The sequence below is a fragment of the Bombina bombina genome, chromosome 9, assembly GCF_027579735.1.
Source record: "Bombina bombina isolate aBomBom1 chromosome 9, aBomBom1.pri, whole genome shotgun sequence".
Classification (NCBI taxonomy): Eukaryota; Metazoa; Chordata; class Amphibia; order Anura; family Bombinatoridae; genus Bombina; species Bombina bombina.
In genome coordinates this window covers 230,850,044-230,861,556 of record NC_069507.1, presented here as the reverse complement: position 1 = coordinate 230,861,556, position 11,513 = coordinate 230,850,044, and positions in this window count along the sequence as shown.

The following is an 11,513-nucleotide window of genomic DNA, read 5'->3' as shown; positions in this document are numbered from 1 at the left end:
AAAGCACAAGGTGTGCAATACTCAGAGACATGGCCAAGGTAAGAAAGGCTGAAAGACGACTACCACTGAACAAGACACACAAGCTGAAACGTCAAGACTGGGCCAAGAAATATCTCAAGACTGATTTTTCTAAGGTTTTATGGACTGATGAAATGAGAGTGAGTCTTGATGGGCCAGATGGATGGGCCCGTGGCTGGATTGGTAAAGGGCAGAGAGCTCCAGTCCGACTCAGACGCCAGCAAGGTGGAGGTGGAGTACTGGTTTGGGCTGGTATCATCAAAGATGAGCTTGTGGGGCCTTTTCGGGTTGAGGATGGAGTCAAGTTCAACTCCCAGTCCTACTGCCAGTTTCTGGAAGACACCTTCTTCAAGCAGTGGTACAGGAAGAAGTCTGCATCCTTCAAGAAAAACATGATTTTCATGCAGGACAATGCTCCATCACACGCGTCCAAGTACTCCACAGCGTGGCTGGCAAGAAAGGGTATAAAAGAAGAAAATCTAATGACATGGCCTCCTTGTTCACCTGATCTGAACCCCATTGAGAACCTGTGGTCCATCATCAAATGTGAGATTTACAAGGAGGGAAAACAGTACACCTCTCTGAACAGTGTCTGGGAGGCTGTGGTTGCTGCTGCACGCAATGTTGATAGTGAACAGATCAAAACACTGACAGAATCCATGGATGGCAGGCTTTTGAGTGTCCTTGCAAAGAAAGGTGGCTATATTGGTCACTGATTTGTTTTTGTTTTGTTTTTGAATGTCAGAAATGTATATTTGTGAATGTTGAGATGTTATATTGGTTTCACTGGTAAAAATAAATAATTGAAATGGGTATATATTTGTTTTTTGTTAAGTTGCCTAATAATTATGCACAGTAATAGTCATCTGCACACACAGATATCCCCCTAAAATAGCTATAACTAAAAACAAACTAAAAACTACTTCCAAAACTATTCAGCTTTGATATTAATGAGTTTTTTGGGTTCATTGAGAACATGATTGTTGTTCAATAATAAAATGAATCCTCAAAAATACAACTTGCCTAATAATTCTGCACTCCCTGTATGTGCTAACCTAACATGAAAATATGAATATTTCACATTCCAATGTTCTGCACATAGCAGAATATTTTCTATTTATTCATAAATACATATTTCTATATATCTCTGATGGTATTTTGGTATAATATATCTATACCTATGTATATACAAGATTATATATAGGTATAGATATATACAGATATGCTTAAGAATATCTATTTAAAAATAGATAGAACACATTCTGCTATGTGCAGAACATTGGAATGTGAAATATTTACAGTAAATACAGACTATAACACGTTATTAAAAATGAATATTGGATAAATATGGTTTTAAATTTTTCATTTACTTAACAGCAAATCGCTCCAATGCAATCAAATAACGTGAGCATCGTTTTGTATCCAACTAATGTCGTTGGAGCGTATGTTACAGCGAGTTGGCCTACATTTTACTATGTTGACACATCGTTAAGTTGGGTGTATCAATTTTGTGCTTCATTTGACGTGGAATTACAGTATATTCACAGTTGAAGCTTTGATAAACTGACCCCATAGAGTGCAGTGATAAGGATGAATAATGTTTAACAGGATAATGATTGAGGATTTTAATGAATCAGTATCAATAATGTAAAAATAACCTTTATAGGGTCATTAGATTTGCAGTGACGCTTGGATAATATATTGAGGGTTACAGTGAAGACATGAAAGGGTTAATGTGCTGAGGGGACTTTTTTTGGGGGGGAGGAGTTCTGGGAGTCGTAGAAATGGTTAATTTCACCGGGGGTTAATGGTTAAGATACATTTAAGATAGGGTTTTGAAAGGGTTGCATATTTTCTTTCTAACATTTTTACTTTTATTAATTATATATTACTATATTATTTATTTTTTTAATCTCCAGGAGAAGTACAATTGTTAAAAAAATTATGGCGTGACTCCTAGGGATACAAGTAAGAAGGGTGTGACAGCACATAACAACCAAACGACTGCCAAAGGATTCCATCACTATAGTGCTGTGGGGGATTCTATACAAAGCACAGAATCTTACTACCTACCAGCACTCAACTAGAGCTACCATTAGTGATGTCGCGAACAGTTTGCCGGAGAACAGTTCCCGGCGATCTTAGCTTGTTCGCGTTCGCCGTGGCGGGCGAACATATGCGATGTTCGATCCGCCCCCTATTCATCATCATTGAGGAAACTTTGACCCTGTACCTCACAGTCTGCAGACACATTTGAGCCAATCAGCAGCAGACACTCCCTCCCAGACCTTCCCAGCTCCTGGGCAGCAGCCATTTTAGATTCATTACGATCCTACATTCTTAGTGAGAGGAGGGTTAGTGCTGCTGCTGGTGATTTTATAGGGAAATAGATAGATAGGCTAGTGTATTCAGTGTCCACTACAGTCCTGAAGGACTCATCTAATCTCTGCTGTAAGGACAGCACCCCAAAAAGCCCTTTTTAGGGCTAGAACTTCAGCCCAAAAAGCCCTTTTTAGGGCTAGAACTTCAGTTTTTTTTTTAAAATCTAATTGCATTTGCCTGCCTGTCAGCCTGTGTGTGAGGCTCACACATATACTGTGATTAATTGCTCTGTGCCACCACTGATATCTGGTGTAACATTAGTGTAAATTTAAAAAAAAAAAAACTTTTACATAATTTTGCTAGTGTAATCTAATTTCATTTTCCATCAGGCTTGTGTGTTAGGCCCACAGCATATACTGTGATTAATTGCTCTGTGCCACCACTCCTATCTGGTGTAACATTAGTGTAAAAATTTTTTAAAAAAAACTTTTACATCAGTTTGCTACTAGTGTAATCTAATTTCATTTTCCATCAGGCCTGTGTGTTAGGCCCACAGCATATACTGTGATTAATTGCTCTGTGCCACCACTGATATCTGGTGTAACATTAGTGTAAATTTAAATTTACATCAGTTTGCTAGTGTAATCTAATTTCATTTTCCTAATCATGGGTCCCAGACTGCATGTTTTATTGTTATACTCTGTCAGGGAAATTATATAACTATCAATCGTATCAATCAAATGTATATTGCATCTATTGATCTCTGTAATTTGTATCTATCACATGTATATTGCATCTTTAGATCTATGTAATTCGTACCTATCAAATGTATATTGCATCTTTAGATCTATGTAATTCGTACCTATCAAATGTATATTGCATCTATTGATCTCTGTAATTCGTATTGATCAAATGTATATTGCATCTATTGATCTCTGTAATTCGTATTGATCAAATGTATATTGCATCTTTTGATCTATGTTATTCGTACCTATCAAATGTATATTGCATCTATTGATCTATGTTATCTATGGATCTATCTATCAAATCTATCGATCTCGTGGCTGGACTGTTTTGTGACAGCAACTTGTGTTTCGGCCAAATTTGAAGTAGGAGGACAGACCAAGCATCTTCTTCCGATATCCCTGTTCCGAAAATCAAGGCCATATAGACCTCCCCTGATAGAGGGAGTAACAGGTATTAAACTGCTAAGAATAGTACTACTTAGTGCTTAACACACCACGGGTCCCAGCCTGCATGTTTTATTGTTATACTCTGTCAGGGAAAATATATAACTATCAATCGTATCAATCAAATATATATTGCATCTATTGATCTCTGTAATTCGTATCGATCAAATGTATATTGCATCTTTTCATCTCTGTAATTCGTATCGATCAAATGTATATTGCATCTATTGATCTCTGTAATTCGTATCGATCAAATGTATATTGCATCTTTTCATCTGCCTTGCTGCTCCTTTCAGGCAGGCCAGCTCTTTGCATAGAGGCCCACAGACTCTGTAACAGATCTCTCTTGCAGGCAGAGGTGCAGCCAGAATGCAGGGTCAGAACCTCTGCAACTGGTATACTCGATTGTGCAAAAGGAAGTAACCTTACCATGTGTCCCAAAACGCACGTCTTTGTAATTCTCTGTCTGGGAAATTATATATCTTTCAAATGAGCTATTTATATATCAAATCTATCTAACTATCAATCGTATCTATCAAATGTATATTGCATCTATTGATCTATGCAATTCGTATCTATCAAATGTATATTGCATCTATTGATCTATGGAATTTGTATCTATCAAATGTATATTGCATCTATTGATCTATGCAATTCGTATCTATCAAATGTATATTGCATGTATTGATCTATGGAATTCGTATCTATCAAATGTATATTGCATCTATTGATCTATGCAATTCGTATCTATCAAATGTATATTGCATCTATTGATCTATGGAATTTGTATCTATCAAATGTATATTGCATCTATTGATCTATGCAATTCGTATCTATCAAATGTATATTGCATGTATTGATCTATGGAATTCGTATCTATCAAATGTATATTGCATCTATTGATCTATGCAATTCGTATCTATCAAATGTATATTGCATCTATTGATCTATGCAATTCGTATCTATCAAATGTATATTGCATGTATTGATCTATGGAATTCGTATCTATCAAATGTATATTGCATCTATTGATCTATGTAATTGGTATCTATCAAATGTATATTGCATCTTTTGATCTATGTAATTGGTATCTATCAAATGTATATTGCATCTATTGATCTATGTAATTCATATCTATCAAATGTATATTGCATCTTTTGATCTATGTAATTCGTATCTATCAAATGTATATTGCATCTTTTGATCTATGTAATTGGTATCTATCAAATGTATATTGCATCTATTGATCTATGTAATCTATGTATCTATCTATCAAATCTATCGATCTCTTGGTTGTGCAAATGGACTGTTTGCGGTTGTTTGCGGTGCGTTAAATGGGGAGTTTGGTCTGTCACTGTGAAGCAGGGGAGCAACCCTTACACTACCTGATCGATACAACATCATACCTGATGTTTTAAAGCACGTTATTCAAAACAATTTAGGAATGTTAGGTGATTTATGCCCTTTATGGCTTAAAACCAGACTCTGCATCAACTATGTAATTTTCCATGGGAGTTTTGTCATGGATCCCCCTCCGGCATGCCACAGTCCAGGTGTTAGTCCCCTTGAAACAACTTTTCTATCACTATTGCGGCCAGAAAGAGTCCCTGTGGGTTTTAAAATTCGCCTGTCCATTGAAGTCAATGGCGGTTCGCCCGGTTCGCCGGTTCGCGAACATTTGCCGAAGTTCGCGTTCGCCGTTCACGAACGCAAAATTTAAGGTTCGCGCCATCTCCTCTCTCTCTCTCTCTCTCTCTCTCATTCTTTAGATATCCTTTGTTGAAGAAATAGCAATACACATGGGTGAGCCAATCACACGAGGCATATATGTGCATCTACCAATCAGCAGCTACTGAGCATATCTAGATATGCTTTTCAGCAAAGCATATCAAGAGAATGAAGCAAATTAGATAATAGAAGTAAATTAAAAAGTTGTTTAAAATTGCTTGCTCTTTCCAAATCATGAAAGAACAAATTTGGGTTTCATGTCCCTTTAATAGTATTTTTAGGTTTGAATTCTATTACCAGAGACCATATCTTGAGAGATAATGACCATAATGTTTTTTTTTTTTCTGGCTGAGTTCCAGTATTCTTTGACTTTTCCCAGTTACAGGGAATGCTAACACATATTTTACCTGATATGATGTTACCCCTCCCTCCTGGCAGTCTATATAAGGGATGAGACTCTGGCTGGCAGTGTTTCACAGAGCAGCTGCTGTGAAATTTATATGAAGGTAAGTCCTTTATAACAGTCAGTTAATGTAAAATAACATTCTGTGTCTAATTTATGGTATAGCTAGAGTCATGTTTAAAAAAATAAATTATTTTAGTAGATTAAAATTTGAAATAATATTTTACATGATTATAAAACACACAATAGATTATTGTGTAGCATATTTCCACAGAAAACTCTAATATAGTGTTTCAACTGGAGTTGGGGAATTCTGGGTAAGGATATGCTAATTAGGTACAAAGCGCCTCACTTTGCTGTTTTTTAATATCTGTTTTAAACATGGATTCCCTCATGCAAGTGCAGCGCTGTTCAAGGCTACTTTAAAGGGACACTAAAACCAAAAATGTTCTTTCATGATTCAGATAGAGAATACAATTTTAAACAACATTCCAATTTACTTCTATTCTCTAATTTGCTTCATTCTTTAGATATCCTTTGTTGAAGAAATAATGGGTGAGCCAATTAGATGAGACATCTATGTGCAGCAACCAATCAGCAGCTACTGAGCCTATCTAGATATGCTTTTCAGCAAAGTATATAAAGAGAATGAAGCAAATTAGACAATAGAAGTAAATTAGAAAGTTGTTTAAAATGGCATGCTCTTTCTAAATCACGAAAGAAAAAAATTGGGTTTAATGTCCCTTTAATGCAGAGCAGGGAGTACAGCAAGAGAAATCCCATGTGGATAGCTGTTTTAGTCTTGTTAAATCTCATCACACATGAGAGATATCTTATTTACTGCATAGTGAAGCTGGTGTAGAAAATCTCAAAACCCCTCTTTGAAGCTTATTTGCATACTCTAACCCAGAATCCCCAACTCCTGTAAAAACACGAGTTAAGGTTTTCTCTGGCAAAATGTGTAGACATATGCATTTGTTTAGTTACAAATATACATTGGTTAGCGAAACACAGATATTTTTCTTGTTTCCACAAAACGAATATCCGAACAAAAGCAGCATGAAAATTAAAGACAAGGAATAAATAATGAAGAATTTGTCACTGTTCATTTGTTTCTGTTAAATAGCTAAAATACTTACCTTTGGCATGCTGGAAAGCCACTCTAATCCCGTCCTCTTCTTTACAGAACCCCAGCCATGCTAATAGGAGGCTTAGCCAGGTGGCTCCCAGGAACTGCACTAAAGGAAAAGTTCCTATAGTGCAGGCCCTGGGAGCTGTCACGCTAAGCTTCCTATTATCGTGCATCTGGGGCTCTGTGAAGAAAGATCGGGATTAGCATGTCTCTCCAGCACGCCAACAGAGGAAAGACAGGCGCACTAACAACAACAACTGTACGGGCTGCAGCGCTGATCCTTAATTGGTGGCTTAATGTAGCCACCAATCAGCATGTGCTATCCAAGGTGCTGAACTAAAAATGAGTCAGCTCCTAAGCTTACATTCTTGCTTTTCAAATAAATATAGAAAGAGAGTGAAGCAAAATTCATAATAGGAGTAAATTAGAAAGTTGCTTAAAATTGCATGCTCTATCTAAACCATGAGAAAAGTAGAGAAGGTGCCTTCTCTACTTTCTTCTAGATTAACTTGGAAGTGGATGGCCTTATACTTCGAGGAGAGCTGCCTATCTGTGTAATTTACACACAGATTTGATTGGACTATCTGTTTGATGTAGTTCATACACATGTAAAAATGTGAGTTTAGTATCCCTTTAAGGATCAGCGCTGCACCCTGTACAGTGCCTGTGTCCTGGGTTGTTAGTGTCTCTCCTCTGTTGCATGGAGAGACACCGTTAAAAAGGAGTGAGGCAGTGCAGAAATAGTTTAATGAAAGACACCCCAGGCTAGCAATCACAGGGACAGGGTGTCCTATAGTTGCCAACTGTTCTGTTTTTCCTGGGACAGTCCTGTTTTTTGGCTTCCTGTCCCTGCCCTTAAAGCTTGTCACTTGTTCAATTCAGTCTGTATATAGTTTATGAATATTGTGTGCAGTGCAGTACTCCCACCACAGAGGGTGCTGTGGCATTAGTCTCATTGCTTACGGCATGTTTTTTCCTGTAATTTTGTATCTATGATTTAGCAGTGTTTAGGCAGGTGTCAGATAAGGGGAAGCCATGAGATATATACAGTATATATAATGCCAGGAAGGGTAGGAGACAAGGGGTGATTAAGCCAGGCATTTAAATAGTGTTGCACAATTTTGTAATATGTGTAATTTCCCCCGTGTATATACAGAGGGTTTGCTTAGCAGGGGTTTAACGCATTAGGCTTTTCATGTGCTGATACTGGAATTCACAGAATATTAAAAAAATACAGATTTAAAGGGGCATTTATGGGTGTATTAACCTATTGACCACAGCAGCAAATATAAAAACATGAATAGCTACTCCTAAAAGGCCATACTTAGCTTAGATTCCTGCTTTTTCAAATAAAGATAGCAAGAGAATGACATTTTTTTGATAATAGGAGTAAATTAGAAAGTTACTTAAAATTGCTGCTCTATCTGAATCATGAAAGATAAGATTTGGGTTTACTATCTCTTTTAGTGCTAAACTACCAGCGCTGTACCCTGTGTGAAGCGGGTTGTTAAAGGGACATGAAACCCAAATTTTTTTCTTTCATGATTTAGAAAGAGAATACAATTATAAACAACTTTCTAATTTACTTCTATTATCTATTTTGCTTCATTCTCTTGATATTATTTGCTGAAAAGCATATCTAGATATGCCTAGTAGCTGCTGATTGGTAGCTGCACGTAGATGCCTCCTGTGATTGGTTCACCGTGTGCATCGCTATTTCTTCATTAAAGTATATCTAAAGAATGAAGCAAATTAGGTAATAGAAGTAAATTGGAATGTTGTTTAAAATTATATTCTCTACCTTAATCATGAAAGAAAATGTTTGGGTATAGTGTCCCTTTAAAGGGACAATATACACCCATTTTCATATAACTGCATGTAATAGACACTACTATAAAGAATAATATGCACAGATACTGATATAAAAATCCAGTATAAAACTGTTTAAAAACTTACTTAGAAGCTGTCAGTTTGGCTCTGTTGAAAAGGTAGCTGGAAAGCCCACTGCAAGTGGCAAATAAGACACTCCCCCCCCTCCCCCTTCTTTTGCATATGAAAAGACCCTTTACACAAACAGGAGCAAGCTGGAGTAGGTAGTCGAGCGTATTCACATAAAACTTTGGGGCTTGGTTAGGAGTCTGAAAATCAGAGCAATGTTATTTAAAAATAAGCAAAACTATACATTAATTTAAAAAAAAAACTTTATGGGCTATATAAATAGATCATCTACAAAACATTTATGCAAAGAAAAAATGAGTGTATAATGTCCCTTTAAGGGGCTAGCAATGTTTTATAATTTTGACCACTAGATGACAGCAGTGTTTGCACAATGTAATTTAATTTAAATAAATCAAGTGTATTACATTTGATTTTATACAAAACTATGCATAGTTTCCCCATTATATGGGAGAAGATCCATTATCAAATAAAGGGTTTAACGTTTTGAAACACATTCGAAAATGGCCAATACGATTGAAGCTCTCTGTCATATTATGTTTGTATGTCAAACAAACTATTAAAGTTTTTGGCAGATATTCTTATCTTACATTTGTTTCAATTTTCAGATGTTTGCGGCTGTATGGGTAATTTTTCTCCTAGCCGGAGCTGTGAAGGGTGAGAAACATCTGATTTTCTGTATCTGTGTCTGTCTTTTCCAGATGTCTTTCTATGTTAATCCATCCTTCTCATCTGTCTTTTTATGTATTTGTATAGTACTTTCAAGGCTTTTAACGTAATGTGGCATAATCTCATCAAAAACACTGAACATAAAGTCACTGCCCTAGGAACTTATAATATAATTAACCAATTTATTCACCCATTTGCCTGTCCATCTCTCAGTTTGTTTTTATATATCCAAGTCTATGGGCTAGATTACAAGTGGGACACAAAAATATATAAGATTTCAAGTTAAATTAAAAGCACTTTCAGTTTTGTGCTCATATTGCAAGTTTAAAGTATTTGTTATTGCTCTAGTACAGGGCATGCTAACATCTGTATGTCAGATAGCATGGGTGCGCTAACATCTGTATGTCAGATAGCATGGGTGCGCTAACATCTGTATGTCAGATAGCATGTGTGAGCTAACATCTGTTTGTTACATGGCACAGGTGAGCTAACATCTGTATGTCAGACAGCACAGGTGAGCTAACATCTGTAGGTCAGAAAAAAACAGGTGAGCTAACATCTGTATGTCAGACAGCATGTGTGAGCTAACATCTGTTTGTCAGATAGCATGTGTGAGCTAACATCTGTTTGTCAGATAGCATGTGTGCTCTAACGACTGTTTGTCAGATAGCACAGGTGAGCTAACATCTGTATGTCAGATAGCACAGGTGCGCTAACATCTGTATGTCAGATAGAATGGGTGCGCTAACATCTGTATGTCAGATAGCATGGGTGCGCTAACATCTGTATGTCAGATAGAATGTGTGAGCTAACATCTGTTTGTTACATGGCACAGGTGAGCTAACATCTGTATGTCAGATAGCATGTGTGAGCTAACATCTGTTTGTCAGATAGCATGTGTGAGCTAACATCTGTTTGTCAGATAGCATGTGTGCTCTAACGACTGTTTGTCAGATAGCACAGGTGAGCTAACATCTGTATGTCAGATAGCACAGGTGCGCTAACATCTGTATGTCAGATAGAATGGGTGCGCTAACATCTGTATGTCAGATAGCATGGGTGCGCTAACATCTGTATGTCAGATAGAATGTGTGAGCTAACATCTGTTTGTTACATGGCACAGGTGAGCTAACATCTGTATGTCAGATAGCATGTGTGAGCTAACATCTGTTTGTTACATGGCACAGGTGAGCTAACATCTGTATGTCAGATAGCATGTGTGCTCTAACGACTGTTTGTCAGATAGCACAGGTGAGCTAACATCTGTATGTCAGATAGCACAGGTGCGCTAACATCTGTATGTCAGATAGCATGGGTGCACTAACATCTGTATCTCAGATAGCACAGGTGAGATAACATCTGTTTGTCAGATAGCACAGGTGCGCTAACATCTGTATGTCAGATAGCACAGGTGCGCTAACATCTGTATGTCAGATAGCATGGGTGCACTAACATCTGTATCTCAGATAGCACAGGTGAGCTAACATCTGTTTGTCAGATAGCACAGGTGCGCTAACATCTGTATGTCAGATAGCATGGGTGCACTAACATCTGTATCTCAGATAGCACAGGTGAGCTAACATCTGTATGTCAGATAGCACAGGTGCGCTAACATCTGTATGTCAGATAGCATGGGTGCACTAACATCTGTATCTCAGATAGCACAGGTGAGCTAACATCTGTTTGTCAGATAGCACAGGTGCGCTAACATCTGTATGTCAGATAGCACAGGTGCGCTAACATCTGTATGTCAGATAGCATGTATGCACTAACATCTGTATCTCAGATAGCACAGGTGAGCTAACATCTGTTTGTCAGATAGCACAAGTGCGCTAACATCTGTATGTCAGATAGCATGGGTGCACTAACATCTGTATCTCAGATAGCACAGGTGAGCTAACATCTGTATGTCAGATAGCACAGGTGCACTAACATCTGTATGTCAGATAGCATGGGTGCACTAACATCTGTATCTCAGATAGCACAGGTGAGCTAACATCTGTTTGTCAGATAGCACAGGTGCGCTAACATCTGTATGTCAGATAGCACAGGTGCGCTAACATCTGTATGTCAGATAGCATGGGTGCACTAACAT